The 18,785-nt window shown below is 38.9% G+C and overlaps 1 long non-coding RNA gene across 1 annotated transcript; it reads right to left on the bottom strand.

The window, feature by feature from the left end:
- Positions 4,577 to 5,060, bottom strand: LOC110403568. The gene is made up of 2 exons (XR_002441739.1): positions 4,921 to 5,060; positions 4,577 to 4,702 (listed from the first exon to the last, which is right to left on the bottom strand). It is a non-coding gene; the product is annotated as an uncharacterized LOC110403568 (long non-coding RNA).

Genomic DNA, 18,785 nt, shown 5'->3' with positions numbered 1-18,785 from the left:
AACAATTCCATTTATATGTATGAGTCATGGTTTGCTGGTAAGCTAATGCCTCTCCGACCCAATTTTCACCCTATGCCCAAAACTCTCATGAGCAAGGCTGGTGCAATTATTCAGATCTGGATAGTTGGTTCTTCATCTAAAAATGTTCATGTGCAAGTCCATGAATATGTAAGATTTTATCCAGTGATCACAAGTTACTAATTTATCCTAGGTACAATGGATCAATAGAACAGCCCCGATTCCTGAACAATCCAAGGACAAAAATCTCTGCTTTAGTATGAATAAGGAATTCTTGTCTGCTGACCAACTTCTCTTGCCCAGGAAGAACAGAGAACATAAGAAGCTTCTTCTAGGGAATCTGTACTACATTCTGCCACTACATAGACCCACAGGCTACCTATTACTATTCAATTGAGTGATTATTGATTACCCTTTAATATTGACAAGATCAGTGTGTATATAGATCACCTGCCATGTAAGTGCCAATCAGGTGAATTCAAAATGCCTTTGACCTACAGGAAACTAAAAAACAACTTTCTGAAGCATATTTTGCTCTGTTTCCATCCTATACACCTGTACTTGAGCCTCCTGAAAATTAAAAGCAGCTGCTACTTTGTATGGCAAATCCACTCAGCTCCTGTCATCACATAAATTACATATACAAGTAACAGTCTGTTGTTTAGCGCTATCCCAAAGTGACCTGCAGAAAAGGGGTGTTTGCTCGTGTTGTTGAATTGAGGTGAGAACAGAGTTCTAATTGCCTGGTTTTTCTCTGTGATAGTTTACAGTTGGATCTCATTATTGGATAACTGTTTAATCAACTCTAAAACATACAGTGTAATTAGCACTGCAGCAATACAGATACACTGTGAGGCAGTTACAAGAATAACAGAAACCTATTGAATATTTGGTTCAATACTGATGAAAAAAACCTAAAATACATAAAACATTCCACAGTCTTATAATACATATTCAGACATAAAAATTTTTGTTCAGGGTTTCATTTGACGTAAATGAACATAACTTCATTTACATCAACAGAGACCCATTGATTTGTCCAGTATCAGACTCTGACCCCCACTTGTTTTTTAGTACAATCCCAACTTCAGGTGTGATCATGTTTTTGCTGAAAAAGAACACTTCAGAGGGCTTTCTGTGTGCTTAGTGACATTCAGGATGAGGCCTTCTGCAAGTAACTACAGTGAACAACTTGAAAATACCTTCATCATTAAAAGGACAAACTTTCAGAGCTAGTAAATGAAATCCTGTAATTCTGTAATTAAAACATTTTTGTTGACAAAAAATCTGGAAAGGTCTTGGATAGTGAAATAATACCCTTCAGATTAATGTTTAATTGAAAACAGCATTTCCTGCTCTAGTGCATTTGATAGAGCTCTTTACTGTGTTTCTTTATGTATAATTGTATTTTGCAACCAATTTAAAATACCTAGATGAGTACAGTCCTTATAGAAGGTGAAGATGAGTCCTTCAAGGATATCAGTGTCTACAGGGGTTTCTTTCTAACAGATATGAAAAAGTAATTTCCATTCTGCTACTTTCGTCTGATCCTTCCTGCATATGAAATGCCTCTCACATACATACACAGCTTCTCACCTGAAGAAAATTTATTTCCTAAAAAACAACATAACCTAATATCCTCTGTATTTGATATAAAGGAAAATCAAGTGGTAATACATAGTGATATCAACTGTTTTCCTTTAGAAGCATAATTGTTTCTTTACCTATATATTTTTTTTTAATTTTAATGCTACAGATGTAACAAAAGGAAAAAATAAACAGATACAATTCTCACTTGAGTATGGTAGGCATAGATACCCTAAAAGATTCCCTGAGGGGCTTCTGAAATGCCCTGACTCAAAGGTACAACCCGCAATGAAATTGCTGAGACAGAGTTCTGAAAATGCCATTCTAATATTACATAGTTTCCAATCCAGTAGAAACATTTCCAAAAATTCTTATATTTGACCGAATCCTTGTAACATTTAATTAGGCGGAGGAGCCTAATTCACTGCAGCAAGATAAACTTCACGTACATGAAGCAGTCCGACTGCAAACTGATCAGCTGAAGTGAACTGAGTTCTGCTTCAGTCTGTCCTACCCCATCATTTCTTACTGTTGTTAGGCTCCTCTCGTTTATGGAAAGACAGCAGTACCTGCAGACTTTTCTTTCCTTGTAGCTGCGTATTTTTTGGAATGCAACAATCTGGGAAAAAGCGCTCAAAAAGCAAATTCCAGTCATGGCCCATTCCCTTGCTTTGATTATGCAGCTGGATCTTAAGAATAATTCATAATGGACAAATTGCAGAGAGGTAATTTAGGATTACTGACACTTCTCCCAGAGCTATTACCTACCTTAGAGGTACCACTGGTTTTAGCAGATTTAAAATCACAAAACCTGAGAACTCAAAATTTGGCTGTAGTACTCAAAGAATTAATGAACTCAGTTTTTTTATGATTACCCTACCTACCCTCCTCAACCTTCTAACAATTTCTCTCATTGCATCTTCAACAAGTTTTAGTTTAGATGCTCTCTCAGATCAATGACCCTGCCCATCTTTGTGTGCATAGAAGATGAGTTCACTATGATGCTTGATTGAAGCCGTAATAAGAACGCACTGTAGCAGAATTTCTCTCACAGTGGCAAACTGGAGCATGAATTTGCTGCAATTATAGGGGATTTTTTAGAAGACCAAAGAGGACCTCAGTATGACTTATCTGAATGTGAGTGACTTAATATCTTCCTTTGCATACCCATAACCTGATTGCTTTAGCAAATTAGCCTATTGTTATAGACAAAAGAATGCCCAACTCTCTCAAGGTTAATTGACTGCTGTTCTTTAAAATATACATGAGAAGCTTTATTGACTATCTCGCATCCAACCTCACCTGCCACACGGAAGAACAGTAAGAGGGGAAAGAATTCCACAAAATGATGAAAAGGACAAAAAGTTGAAATGCATTACATTTTGCCAAAACCTTTTTGTCATCACCCTGCGTATTTTCTTGAATTCACCTTTGTGTGATCAGAAAGAGTCTGTAATATTTCAAGAGCTTTCTCCTAAATAATTTCCCAAATTAACTTGCACTCTTAGTAATACAGGGCATCAGGACAACTAAAACCAACAAACAGCAGTATGCAGATGGCGGATTCATTTGCAAAATGAACAATTCTAGGTTGTGAGCATTTCCTAAAAACGTAGTTTTTCAAGTATGGGAATATTTCCACACCATTTTTAAGTCTACACAAATAATGACTTTTGGAAAGAATTACCTTTTTTTTAGATATTACAAAACCAGGACCTGAAATATTTAATCATGCATGGATACAATAACCGCGTGTATCAGGTTGGCATGGAAGCATTTCTGGCACAGTTCCATGCAGACAATAAATCAGACCATCTCATCATCCCTGAAGTGATACATACAACTTTGCTAGCTCTTTTACATCATGTTTTCTCCCAGCAATATTAAACCAAAACATGCAACTACACCATGAAAAATTGTATAAATCATCTGTAAAAATGGTGGTTTTGTTTTTTTTTTTCCCCTCTGGTAAAAAGCAAGCATATTTTTGTAAAATATATATTACTTTGCACAACAACAATAATTGTTATTGTCAAATTGGAAAAAGGCTTTACTTTATATTGCTGACATAGCCCAACCCCCACCGAATATCCCGCTGAAGAGCATATATAAGCCAAACACACGTCTGATTTTTAACACATTCCACAACTTATTTCTCCACAATAACAAACCTGCACAAGACATATTTGATGACAACGAGATAACCCCTTGTAATGCCTCCACCATGATAACTGGATTTTTGCTAAGCTTTCCATGACCAAATTATAGCCATAATGATGACACACTGCACACCGCTGCCAAGCAGCATAAAGTGACACCTGCTTACAATAGCTTGAAATGGAACTTGTCAACATGACCAGAATCATTACCAATAACAAAAAGACTGTTTTTCTGAAGCTTGCTCCTCTTGCATAATACCTGCTCAGTTTGCAGCCTTACAGAACTAGAACCTAACTTCACACCAGCTGGAATCTGTGAAATCAATGATGCATTTTCATCTTTTTAATATATTTTTAAAAAATAATAATTAAAAATATATTTTAAAAAGAAAACAAAACAACATATCCACATTATACAAAGGAGCACCAGAAAGACAGCTCCAACTAGGTCTCTTCGGACCTGTTTCAACCTCCATCTAAGCTCCGTAGTACAGAAAATCCACACATATAATCTGTACAAAAGCCAGAGGAACAATATTTTCATCACTCAGAGGTTAAAAAACGCCAATGTCCTCTTCCCTTTAAAAGCCTCTCGTCTCCTTCCCCCTACCTGCCAGCTGCATAGACTATTTCCCTTGCCACTAATTCTGAGAGCATGCCCTCATTAACTCATTTTATCTTTTGGTATAAATCAATTACAATTAAAATATAGTTTGTCGAGCCTCGGCGGAGTATTGTTTCACGTTAAAAACATTTTTGCTCACGAGAGGAAGTGTGATTAACTTCAATAGCAAGCTTAAAGTTCAACTTACTCTGAGCAGAGCGAGTGCAGCGGGATTCCTCTTTGCAGAGCACTTCGGGCCTCCTTGCAGCACAAGGAAAATGAACGAGCACAGGGCTCTGTGCTGCTCGTGCCCATCCGCAGCACGGGGGGGGACCTAGCAAAAATAAAAAGGTTGGGGTTTTACTTTTGGTTTGCACCACACTTTTGGAAACACACTTGAGAAGGGGAAGCGGTGCATTTTAATTTTGCACAGACAGAATACAAAATGCAACATGTCCAGTAAGCGATACCTAAAGAGCCTTCCAGCCCACTGCGCTTTTTTCCCCAAGCAGACATGACGGAGAAGGGCTGAAACACGAAGAGCTCTCTTACCCAGATAAATGTCACAATATTAGCGGGATTTTTTTTTTTCCCGTGGCATTTTTGGTAACACGTCCCTACTACAACAACCGTGCAAACCCCGATCTAACAGAGCTCAGCAGTTTTACTGGGTACAAACAGCCCGGTTTGGGGCGCAGGTGCTGTGTGGAACGACGCTGCAAACTGCCTCGGGAGCGGCACAGCCAATCAGAGCGGAGGGCGGGAAAGCCGCCGCGAGGGGAGGCGAGGCGGGAAGGCTGCAGCGATTGGAGGCGGGAAGTCTGCAGCGAGGGGAGGCAAGGCGGGAAGTCTGCAGCGAGGCGAGAAAGCTGCTGTGATGCAAAGGAAGGCATGGAGGAAGAGGTGCATTTTGAGGAAAACGAAGGCAAGACAAGGAGGTGGCAAGGCTGCGGCAGAACGCTGCATAGTGAAAAACATTGGCACTCACACGATGCAAAACACTGAGCTGCTGCAAATGCAATCTGTGCATTAAAATGCATTCACAAAACGGAACATGCAGCTACATCTCCACGCTTTACGCTAAATGTTGTCTTATCTGTTTGTGCCTTTTCAACCTAACATCAGATCAGGGACCTATCTACCTTTGTACAGGTGGCACAAATGCACTTAACACATATAAAACCTGTTCCTTTCTATGCAAAGAATGTGAAAATCACAGAACCACAGACTCATTTGTGTTGGAAGGGCCCCTTAAAGGCCATCTAGTCCAACTCTCCTGCAACGAACAGGTAAATAAGTAAAGCACATGTATGCCAAGCACTTGTATGGTTAAAACCACGCGGGTATAACAGTTTTCCCGATATGAATGACACACTGGCTCCCTCTGACTCCATGTCGCTGACTCCACGTACTGCTCCAGCAGTCCCCTTCAGCACGATGATTGTAAAATTATTAGACATTGTCAACTTGGGCACCAGAATTTAGGAGAACATAAGGTCCCCTCAGCTGTACGGTGTGAGCACACCATCTGCACAGCCTGCTCGGCCCTCAGTCCTCTGGGTGGATGTGCCCAAAGTCAGCCTTCATTCCCACCAGTAAAATTGGGATGCAGTAAAAAAGGGGACGTCATTTGACAAACAGATTTCTGATGCACACTTACATGGTGATGAATGTGATCACTGTATTTACCATTAACTGGGTGGGGTGTTTTTTTTTTTGATTTTTTGCTGTTTTGAATTTCTGATAATGGCAACATTACGTTTTTATCCTGTGAATTCCACAAGTATTTTAGTGCACGCTTTTGACAAGTACAGCTCTGGAGTAGCAAACCACGGTTTTCTTTGACCCCAACAAGCATGAAAGCTTCCCGTTTTCTCTAGTCTAAAGTACACTGAAGTATTTTTCTGCTTTCCTGCAGTTTTTAAGTAGATAATAAGTCCCAAACTTCCCCAGCCTTTAGCTGAAAGAAGCTTGTCACGGTGGTTGGTAGCTAATGAAGATCCTTTTAGTTTATCTTCATCAATTGTCAAATATTTGAGTCCATGAAGTGGTGTGATGAGGTACAAAGACAGATATTTGAAGGGATTTTAACTCATTTGAGCAATTACATGCTTAACTGCCCTGCGATAATCTGTCAGTCTGAGTCTTTTCTACACAGCAGAAGTGGGGAGTATTAGAATAGCTGGATTTAAAACATAAAGGCCTGGTCTGAATGGAAGAAAGGCACCAGAGAAATTAATTGCCAGTAACAAACAGCAGGGCTGCTTGCAAGTTATATATCACATAGTTACCTACCAGCAGCGGTAGAAGCCAGCTGTAAAATAACAGACTGGATCGTGACAAAACAGTCACTGCTATGAAATCAGTGAATACCGTGAAGAATTTAAACTAATGTTTGCTAATCAAGTGTGCTGTATTACATAAATTATATAGATACAGGGATAAAAATCATGAAGTACATAAAGATTTGCTGAATGTAAATTTCAGGAAAACAAGCGTATTTTAAATGTTTGTAGTAGCAGTTTTAGGAAGTGGTCACATAAATCATAACATTGTTTATCTATATCTTTCTATCATACAGAATATGACACTTGTGTAGATTCAGCAATGTAAAAATAAGTTAAAAAAGGAGGGGGGGGGGGGGATGGAAGGAATGATTCCTCTTCATTTTGTTCTTTAAATCTCAATATATATTCTTTTTTCACATTGCTGGGAAGATCTCACTGATGATACATGTCTCTTATAATAGTATAGGTAAGACTTCCTTGGACCTCATAAGTTGTAGGGGAAGCCAAGAGAGCACCATTATAGAGAATTGATCTCACCCCGCTCTGTATAGGCCCAGTGCTACTCTGGGCCACTATTTCCAGAAACTTGACTGTCCTTTTTCTTTGCCTTCCTATATGCTCAGATTCCTGATGCCATCTCATTGCTCTGCTGGTTGCATCCCTCTTTTCACAGCCTCCCTATCCACTGCTGCATGGCAGAAGGAGGCCTCTCCAGGCTGGAGTTGGTGCTCCTAACTGCCAGCGAATATAACCACAGCAGAGTGATATTATCACCAGGAATCCCAGTCCATGACACCTTTTTTCTACACTCATAGAATCCTTTCTAATTCAATAACACTCTGGGATTTCCTGTAGTGGGAAAGTATCGGTTTCTGTTGTGGTCTTCTTACAACAAAAAAGCAGTTGTTTTTGACATCAGCACGTGATATTTTTCTTCCTTTGGAATTACACCATGAAACCAGCATGAGGTATACAGACTTGAGAGTACAACTGTCCTTCACTAATGCAAGAACATGTCAAAATACACAGACTGAAGTCTCTCACTGTCATTTATGGTCAGTGTTACCAGGGCGGCAAAGTGCCTTTCTATACGGAGAGGGCCATTTCATTTATGTTACTCACATTAGTTGTGATGTTTATTTTGGATTTCCTATTTCCCTAAGGTGCCAGCTCTGAGGGAACTAGTTAGCATGGAACCATCAGGTAGAAGCAAAAGCCCTTCACCTGAGGGACTGTGCTTCACTTCTGACCTTAGGTCAGGAAGGAAATAAGATAGGTAATCTCAGCTCTGTCCCTAATGACCAGTATTCCACATCACAATGCTACGCATGGCTGTCAGCTTCTGCTCAGGAGAGGCCCAGGACACAGCCAGCATGGAGAACTAATTACCCTCCCATCCCAGGGAACAAACAGGCAGCCCAGCTCAGCAGGCTGAGATCACTGGTGAGATACAGCAGCAGGCTAATAAAGTGGAGGAGTGTCACATGCATGGCTGTGGCATACAGTTCATGAAGCGCTTTATTTTTTTCTTCATTAATGAGGATTTATTTTAGGCTCACTGTATGACATTAACATTTTTTTTTAAAAAAAGCTGATTTATTCAGTAAGCCTAGTGTTGCAAACATCACCTGCCTTTTGTTTTTATAGGCGTAATTCACCTGGGCCAAATTAAGTCCAGACTTTTATGAATGGGGCATAAAGGGCACAAATTGCTGCTTCTCCCATCAGCAGAAGAAGGAACCGTAAATTGGCTGCTTACACTGGAGAATCCAGAGGTGGAAATTCATGCCGTGCCAGCAGCATTACTTGGGTCAGATAGGCCACATCTGAGCTGGATGAACTAAGACATGTTCTCATTCCCTTCCAACACTAAGGCAGGGAAACCCAGTAAGGAAGCAGGTTTTGAAGCTTAGCACTTTCCTCTTGCCTGCACTGGAGCCACCACCACCCCTGGGTATCACTGTTCACAGTGCACAGAAGGGCCTCTCTCCCTCTATACAGCATGTAAGACTAATTAGTTCACAACTTAATATTTATTGGGATGCAACAGCTTACTGTAATTACAGTGTTCGCTAACTGCCTAGACCATGGAGTCGAACTACCTGGCACCAGAAACACAGGTCACTGCCACTACAAGCACACACAGGTGCATAAGGCTCCACTGCAACCAACAGCAATGCAAGGAGAGCCAGCAAGCCATTTCTTTTGTCTTTCTTTAGCACAGAACATACAAAAAAAAACTTCGAAGAAAACAAAGAGCAGCAGGCACAAAAGAAAAGGACATCTTAAAAAACACCTAGTTTCATGGCTGTTATAAAAGGAAAGGCATTACTTAAAAGGAAAACAGATACTGAGGGAAGCACTTAAACATTAAGAAAAGAAAACATAACTATTGCCAGAAAGGTACCCTCACACAGCAGTAGAGAAATAACATATCTGCATATGAAGCACAAGACCTAACAGCCCACCACTGTTCCTCAGACATACTCTTAACACTCTACTCCAGCACCACCCAGGTGTGAGCAGTTATACCTGAGAATAATTAGTGCCCTCTTCCTAGGTGGGATCCTGGGAAATGTGGGTGATCATACTGCCTTTCTTTTGCCTGGTTTACTTTGACTATGTAAAATAACATAATTGTAAAGGATTTTAAGTATTTGTATGAGTCTTGGTATGCTGGAATCTTTCTCTGTTAAAAAGCAGATCTGAAAGTTTTAAGTGATGGGAACTATAAACACAGCTTTAAAAAATAACCCAGCCTGACCAGAGAGGAAACTAAGCCAAGTTTCCTTGACCTGACTCAGATTTGGCAGTGTAAGTTAGAGATACTTGTCTTTTCATTATGAGCATTGAGTTTCAGGGTGCCACTTTAGCACAGGTGAATGCCGCAGTAGCCGCATCCTCTTCTCAGAAACAGATTTAGGAGTGAGAAAAACAACACTCATTAAATGCTTATTGTATATTCAGCCCCTCCCCCAGTAAACGGGTCATGAACATTTCAGATGGATGTTCTTCTACCCTGTATGGACCAAAAACCTAATTCTTAAGAAACCCAGGCTGAGAGATCATGCCTTACACTCTCAAGGAGAAAATATATGTCTTCCTAATAGTGTTTTCCTTTGGGTTGCTATGACAGCTGGAAAAAGCAGGATGCACTCTGAGATAAGAGCAGGCCACCAACTTTGTCCCTAGGTTTTGTGTCTATCGCATCCTAGCAGCAGCTGCATGAGAAGAACACCTGTACGTTTCAGTGGCAATCAAACAAATTGAATAATATTGTTCCCACCCTTTCTGAAAAGACAAATGATTTTCAGCATCTGCAGACTTTTCCTTCAAACTATACGTCACATAAAAATGTCAAACCAGTTGGGACTAGATATAAAATTAGGCTGGAGTCTGTTTCACTAGAAAATAATCATCATCAGCCTTCTTATCACTGTGAGGAAATCTGTACAGACAGACTATTAGACCAAAGAAGATAAGCAAAACACCCTCATGGAAATTTTAGTTTCAATAACAGTGTATGTCTCCGCTAGAAATGTTCTTCTAGTTCTTAAGTCTGAATTAAGCTTAAGCATTGATCTTACTCACTGCTATGTCATTAAGCCACCAGTAAATGCAGTAAATTCCAAGACTGAATCACTCCTTGTGAACCCAGTCCTGGCAGATGCTCGTGTTTTTCTGGATGTGAAACAAAATTGGCAGAATGAGGCACAGGCTGGACTTTGTGGCTCTACACCCAGTAACAGAACCAAACTGTCATGTTTAGAAATCTACCATGATGAGACACATGCCCTGGTTCACAGTGTCCCTCTTTGGGACACAACACAAAGCAGCGATCCTTACACGGGCCAAATGTTAATTGAAAGCAGTTACCACATCTCTTACAGGGAAATGGGATACTGGAAGGTATGGCAGTAAAAACAGTCAATTTCTATAACTTTCATTTAGGTAACTGTTAGTAAACTTCGCAAGCAGGTAACTGAATATTTTTTGCCAAGGAATTCAGTGAGGATTTCAACCTATATCATTTTAGTTTGCCAATCCATAAGCTAAAGCTTACTAAAATGCTGATGAAAATAGAACTCAAGTATCAGGTGCATGTTCTTTGCTTTAATTCATGTAGTGAGTCCCGGTATAATACAGCTTTTATATAACAGTCAAGTTTTGCTGACAGAGGCCAAATAATCTTGCAGTGATACTAACATTATTATTGCTTACATTATCATAGCACATGGGAGGATTAGCTGATGAGTAGAACTTAGGCAAATATGAAAGAGTGAGAAAGGAGTTTTCAGAAGGTAGTATCTTCTGTTTCGTAAGTGACAAAGATAGACATCCAAAAATTAAATCCGTGAGAAACATGAGAGACAGAAGTTTGCCTGAGATCTGTTTCATATTCTTATTAGCACCATTCCCCAGGGGTGAGTAATTTTGAGTGTGATACAAAGTTTATAATATGCTGAGTATAATTATAATGAGGATTAATTAAGTAGCCAAAAGTACAGTAGCTTTATATCTGAGAGAGCGTCATAAAAGAAAATCAGATAAAAAGTTATAGAATAAACTATATTCAGGGATTGACAGCTATCTCCCTAGTGAAATAACATCAAAGCTGATATATATTGTATGCAAAACAACTCACAATCAGAGAAAATATTCTAATTGTTTTAAGGTTTCCCTGTCAAAAAGTTAAAATCTGAATACATTAGATGATGCAAAAGAGAATAAAATACTGACAGCTGTAGCTATTCGGTGCAGTTAAGCTCAACATGCCCCTTTTTTCAGTGGCTGTTGAACAACTATTTTTGCCTTTGGAATTTTCTTCCGAGTTTCACAGGAACACTTGGCAACAGAAATCATTTTTGAAGAAATAGTTTCAGGAACTGATTCATCCCTGATTCTAGGGAAACTAGAAGAGCTAACTGGTGGAAGGACTCATTAAGTCAGTCCACTGTTTTAGCTTAGTCCACTGTTCCTTTTTTGTTTTCCATCTTTATTTCACATCTACTTGCATTTCTGCTCTGGGATTGACATTTGAATGTGATTGGAATTTGTAGCAGCCAACCCAGGTAGCTGAAGTCAGACAAAATGTGAACATTTCACACGCTTGAGCTCTGTCTCTTTGACAGGTGGAACTCCATTGATACAGCTTTTTAATTATTACTTCTAGGTCATCCTCACTTAAACTACCACAGAAGCAAAAGATTATCTGCACTAGTGCTGTAAAGTGGGATAACCATAAAGAATATGGAGATTAATACTCTGATGTGTTGAAATATGAGCCTCAAACCAGCAGTGAACTTACATGTCTCCCTTTGTAGGGAGTCATTCCTGTATGCAATTATGGATGCCAAAATTAATGGAATTATTCAAATGGTAAATGTAAAGCATTTGCTTTGGAAGACCCATGCTAGAACATCAGCGTGCTCCACGGTCAGTATCATTTTAGAGGAAAGAATAAAATATATGTTTTACTTCAGTAACCTTGGACATAAAACTAGAAAGCAGCTTTTAGTCCAGGAATCTCATATCCCAGTGACTGCAGACAACTATAACATGATTAAATTAAAAAAAAAAATTACACATAGCTAACGTCCCATCTTAACACTGTCAAGGCATTTTACACCCTTCGCTTCCTTACTCCACTATGACACTTGCTCTTCTGATTTTCAGCCTCAGTGTTTCTGTATCTTATCGTATCTGTTTTTTTCTCTGACCTAATAATATCCCGATTTAAAAAGACCTTGCAGATTTTCTAAATTTCTGAAGAAATGTGCAAGAATAGCGTGTCTGTATCGTTTACTCAGAAATGAAGAGCCTTCAGTGAAAAGGATCTAGCAGTGTGAAAAAGTCTGTAGGACTGAGGGATGACAAGTATCACTGAACTTGGTATTACAGTGCTGATGTATAAATACAGCACAAAAAAGGGTAATGCTGGCTTCTACAGTAAAATGATATTGACACAATTAGTTCGATGCTGTTTTTAGAGTTTATAGAATATGACCTCTGGATTTTTCATCTTCAAAGGTTACTTCTAATTAGCATCCAGTGATAACATGTTGGAGATGCTTCTTTAAAAGATATCACAGCTCTAGCAGTGAGTAGTGACATGGTATCTATCAAAGTCTCGTGGTGCCTGCAATTCTGACAAAAGGCACTCTAAAGGACTGGCACGTACCACCTTATTTGCATTTTTGCATTTCATTATGCTCATAATTGCATACCACCACAGCAATTCTTCCACACTATCTCAGAAAACATTATCAGCAATGTCTGAAATAAATGCTTAAATGTCAACAGTTGACGAGCAAGAAAAGCTGACCTTTGAAGGATCTCATTCTTTTGAGAATTGCCCTGGTATGACTCACTCCTTAACTTTCTGTTTGTGCTTGATAACACCAAAGGAACATAGTTTCTGTGTGGATTGTTTTTGTGTATTGGAAATACAGAGGAAGTCAAAGAACTGTAAAAATACAACCCATTTATACCCGCAGTCAGATGGGATTGACTGAACATTTGCAATGACAATTCTTAAAGTCACTGAAACATTAAAGTAAGTGGACATTAGCATTAGGCTACAATAGAATTTCTATGGAATTATATGTTACATCCACATTAGAATTAAAGTTAATTTATCCATGATTAATGTTATGACAATGAACAAAACAACTTTCCTTCCACAAACACGTTAACCATTTTATACATTGTGATAAGTGTTTGACAACTGTAAACAGCTACTCTAAGACCAAGAAAAACTATTCACAGCCATCTCATATATCCTGCAATATCGACCAGCGATGTGGCCAGCAGGGAGAGGGAGGTGATTGTCCTTCTCTACTCTGCCCTTGTGAGGCCCCATCTGGAGTACTGCGTCCAGGTCTGGGTCCCCCAATACAAGAAAGACAGGGAGCTGTTAGTGATGGTCCAGAGAAGGGCCACAAAGATGATCAGAGGGCTGGAGCACCTCCCCTGCGAAGACAAGCTGAGGGAGCTGGGCTTGTTCAGCCTGGAGAAGAGAAGGCTGACGGGTGACCTCATTGAAGCCTTCCAACAGGAAGGGAGTCAACTCTTTACAAGGGTAGATAATGGCAGGACAAGGGGAAATGGTTTTAAGTTGAAGGAGGGAAGATTTAGGTTGGATATCAGGGGGAAGTTCTTTACCAAGAGAGTGGTGAGCTGCTGGAACAGGCTGCTCAGAGAGGTTGTGGATGTCCTGTCCCTGGAGGTGTTCAAGGCTGGGTTGGATGGGGCCCTGGGCAGCCTGGTCTAGTATTAGATGTAGAGGTTGGTGGCCTTGCCTGTGGCAGGGGGGTTGGATCTTGATAATCCTTGAAGTCCCTTCCAACTCAAGACATTCTATGATTCTATGACTGGCCTTCACTAGTTTGAACTTAGTTTGTGTTTCTGCCATCATTTCATGGCTCCATTTACCTTGATTTGCATAGCAATTTTGGTGTACATTTTTCAAAAAAACACTAATCAATTTTAGCTTAAAATAAATTGCACCACCACAGAAATTGCTCCCACTGTCCAAAAATGCTAATCAATTTTGAAAATCTACATCATGGCTTGCATCCCAGATTTTTTCCATCCAATCCACATCAAAAAGAAATGATAGAAAATTATGTTAACATGTTCAACTGCTTGTTTGCTTGTTTTAGTTGAGGCATTGGTTATGCTTCAATGGCAAACTAATCGCCTGTTTGGAATCTCATCCAGTTTGTGTTACTTTTTTTAATGGCAATATGGAGATGTTGCAGATTTCAACACGGTCCTTAGTGAAAGTTTCAGATTCTCTAATGGGAGAATTTTTTCCATCACTTTCAGAAGCATTAGTAATAGGAAAATTGAACTGTTTATTTTGACTTGTATTACAGTCTTCTGTAGCACAACTTCATTTCCCTATATTAGATTTATTTTAAATTAAGTGAAAACATACAACAGATCAACCTAAAAAAAAAACCTCTGAGAAGTACCCTTTTTTCAGGCCTATAAAATATCATTAGTGTGAGGGTTCTAATGTTCTAAATGAAACTTGGTTTTAAGCCAGTATTTTAATCCATTTCAGCTCTTTGGTTGACTCGTATCTGAGTGGGTTCCTTTTCACACAGCTTTCACACAGGTTCACAGTTATTCCTAATTACTATCTGTTATGGCAACAAGGCTACCTGCACCTCTGTCCCCAGATTGTTTCTGTGTTGTGTCTGCACCCTTTGTGAACACATAGCGACTTTTTTTTTCCTTAGGATATTACTATATAGTTCAGTACCTTGTAGAAACAGCTGACTACTTCAATATTAATTAACCTTAGTGGATATATGCTAAAAAAGAGCTATTGAGCTTCTGGTGCTGCAGCTAATACCCATTTCATGGCTTCATTGCTTCTAAATGTAACACTGTACAGATAAAGTAAGTACCAAAGGAAAGATGAGCCCAACAGTATACACAAATCTAGAAAGAAACGGAGTCACCTTTTGTTCCCTGCAATTAAAAGATTCACTTTCATGGCCAGTGCTGTAGTTCTGGCTATTATCTGGTCAATCCCTACTTTAAAAAGCATTCAACAGCAACAAGTTTTCTGGGTTCATACACAGGTGTATGCTGCCTTGACACTACGGGGCAGGATTCCATCCAAGGCGACCAAGGGCTTGAAAGGATTAGGCTTGTAGACAGATTGTTTTCAGAGTTGTTCCTGAATGTTACCTAGCAGACAAAATGACTTTTAGAAATAACTGGAAAAGACACAACGGGAAATAATAATAATAATAATAATAATATGCAATAAAATGTCATTTAAAACTCCTGTTTTGCACAATCCATTACATGTGAGAGTGGATTATTCTTCCAAAACAAAGCATTTTGTTGCTTTAAGTCTGAGGAGCTTCGTCATTCCTTGTATCACCTTGTTGGAACCATACACCTTTGCTGCAGTTGTAATTAAATTGCACAATGACCAGACCTCTTTTAAGATGGCTGATGTGAAATAAGGATGCACAAGCACTATGTATCCTGTCGCCCCTTTCCTTTTTGAAATAGGCATAAAAGTAAGTGGGAGGACAATATCAATAGACTTGGATCCTCCAAGTATATCCATCATCCTTATGCAGTATGAAATATATGACAGACTATAGACCTTGACAAATTTCAGTACAACTGACCAGAATTTTCTAAAAAAATTATATGTATGAATTTCCCCAATTTAAACATTTGAAACATCACCTTTACAAAGCACTTCAACATGATTTCCATTTTAAAATCTCCTAGACCTCATTAAGAGTGCATTCTTTGTTTCTGGCTATTGAAAGAGCTCAACTAAAGCTGAGACTGCTCATTATAAAATATTCTGCAACACGATTTAAAACGACGCTTGAAAAAGTATTTAAAAAAACTTCCCACATGGATATGATTAACAACCAAAATGGAACTGTTTCTTGTTGTCAGTAACAACTTCCAGTAATGATTAAGACGGGCCATTATAAAATATACATATGTATCTAAAACATTCTCCATATGAAAAAAAAATCAATATTTTATACGAAAAATAGTGCTGGAATTATTTAAAGCAATTTTTAAGTTTATGTCCTTTTTGTCTGAAGATGGAAAATGGATCTTTTTTTAGTTAAGGTGTGTTTACTATAAAAACATTTGTCACTGTTCTTCATTGAGAGATAAAATGCTGGAAATGCACAGTGCACTTATTGGACAATTTAACATGCTAGGGTCAGGCACTCTGAGACTTCACAGTAGCACAACAAGAACAGATATTGAAGATGCTCGAAATCCAGATTATGGCTTTCAGAAGACATGGTGTATTGTTCACCCAGGTTGAAAGCAAATGTATGTTTATATACTTTAATCTTGGCTCAGATGTGAGCTACCATGTTAACAGTTTTGTTGCCCAGGCTGCCCTGGCTTGGGATTTAAATAAAAACAAATTACAGGTCTTAACAGTGATAGATGGACTTCTTTTACATTTGTGTAGAGTATTTTTGCCTTAAGATTAAAGGCTTATGCATTTATCTGCATAAACTAACCCCTGGAGTAGGGTACTGCTGACATTTTCCAAGAAAAATGAATATCCTAACTTATTCCAAAGAGAAGACTTGGTATTTGTATGGCCAGAGTGACCTTTGCAAGTGCCCTTTCAGATTAGGTGCACTACATGGAAAATTGTGCTCTTACAGTACTCCATAAATCATACCTACCAATTTTCTTTAAAGGGGTATGTAAATATCAGTGTACCAGGTGGGTAAACAACACTAACCTCGTACAAATGGCTTGAAAATTGAAGAAAAGCACCTTATTTTGCTGCTGAAATTGCTTTTGAAGCCCAGCATCGTGGCTTGGGTTGTAGAATGCATGAAATGATTTGTGCACTGGGAATAGAAAATGGGTTGATGATAACCACACTCGACACAGTTCCTATGTTTCTGAGTTCTTTCGATGATCAAAGATATCATTGCTGTATATTACTTTTCTTACCAGATCCCAGATGCATGTGAATTTCAAGTGACATACACATTATCTGCATGTTTCCAAAATGGACAGACAGCTTTTTAGTTTGTATTTCTCATTTGAGCTGGTTAATGCTTCTGGTCCAGTTTCCATCTCAGTCTCCTTGCAATAGTTATGTAGCATTTCCATTCCATAAAAATAAGGCAGAGAAGTTCATGTACTAAAAAAATAAAGAAGTTACAGCCTTTCAAACTGTCAAAAGTGTTATTTGAATAAGTACTGACTATGAAAGTGGGAAGGTCTGTTAATGGTTGCCAAACTATAATAGGCTGCAGAAAAGACTCAGAAACAAGAAAAAAAGCTCTGGTTTTGGAGAAATGAGTAGGGTAACATATACACCATGGATAGCATAAACACTTTGGTGTTTGATGGAACTAAGAACCAACTTCAGGTGTGATCCACACAGGATGTCCTCACTTTAACTTTTAACATATGCAGTTTTCAATAGTACTTGAGGTCTCATCTCCACAGACATTAACACGCCTGTCAAGTTCATATGTTGCTTATCCCACAATATTCCAGAAGTTTCGGTATAAATATCTATAGAAAACATTGCTAACCCATTTGGTATTGAAAAAGTAGAATTGAGATTCCTCAGCCAACATCTATAACCCTGGCCTAACATTTAAATACCTGTAGAGACCAATCGTAACTATGGGATTTTTTAAGAGTTAACTTACTAAGCAGTAGCCAGAGTTGATGTAAAACTAAAGGTAAGACTTATATTCCAAAAATGTATATGTCCTAGGATCCACGAATCTATTGAGACAAAGTAGTGACTCATCCAAGTATTTTCTAGTGATTTTGTAGGCCCAATTCACCAGACTCAGTAAAATTATTTGGGATCTTGCTTGGCAAGGGAAACGAGAACATCAAGAACATGCATGTAGCATTTCCAGACATTTCCCTTTGTTTTGGTTTTATTTTTACTATAGAGATGGAGCGACTTCAGAAGTCCTGGGTTCCCTCAGCTTCAGTTACATTTAATGATGCTCAAACTCTCTGACATATCAATCTGGGTAACAAAACCCAGACTAACTCTTAGCTAGTTCTGAAATATGGACCTTAATGGTGTGGTTGGAACCACACTATAACTAGTAGAAGCTGGGAGCAGAAACAGGAGCTGCATTTCTTCCTCTTGCCTACACGATGTTGGAATAAACAGATGAAAATTGTAATCAGCCATTTGGAAAGATGAAGTGTGAATAAAGAATAAAAGCCATAATCCATTTCTAGCATATGTTTACGAAGGTGCCTTAGAGTTATATTATATACCAACATTTCCAATGCCCTCCTTCAAAACACTTAAATCAGCTCAGCTCAGAGTGCCTTTGGGCATAAGAAAGAAGACAGAAGAGCTTGCAGGAAAGTATCTGAAGCATTTCTGAAAACAGATTTATTTTTCACAAGAGGGAATAAACCCAGCAACAGAAGGATATCATCTACCTCCCAGAGAAAAACAACACTGGAGGGAGAAAAGAGCTGCAAATGCTGTAAAACCAAAGTTGAAGCGTTTCTGGTAAAATTGTTCTCATGGAGAAGGGAAAAAAATCATGAAGGGGATGATGGTCGTGTCTGAGGACATCCCCAGCTTCCATACCTGTGAAAAAA

Source organism: Numida meleagris, chromosome 9 (assembly GCF_002078875.1).
Source record: "Numida meleagris isolate 19003 breed g44 Domestic line chromosome 9, NumMel1.0, whole genome shotgun sequence".
Taxonomy (NCBI): Eukaryota; Metazoa; Chordata; class Aves; order Galliformes; family Numididae; genus Numida; species Numida meleagris.
Note: the sequence above shows the minus strand (reverse complement) of the source record. Positions and strands in the feature narration are given on the sequence as shown.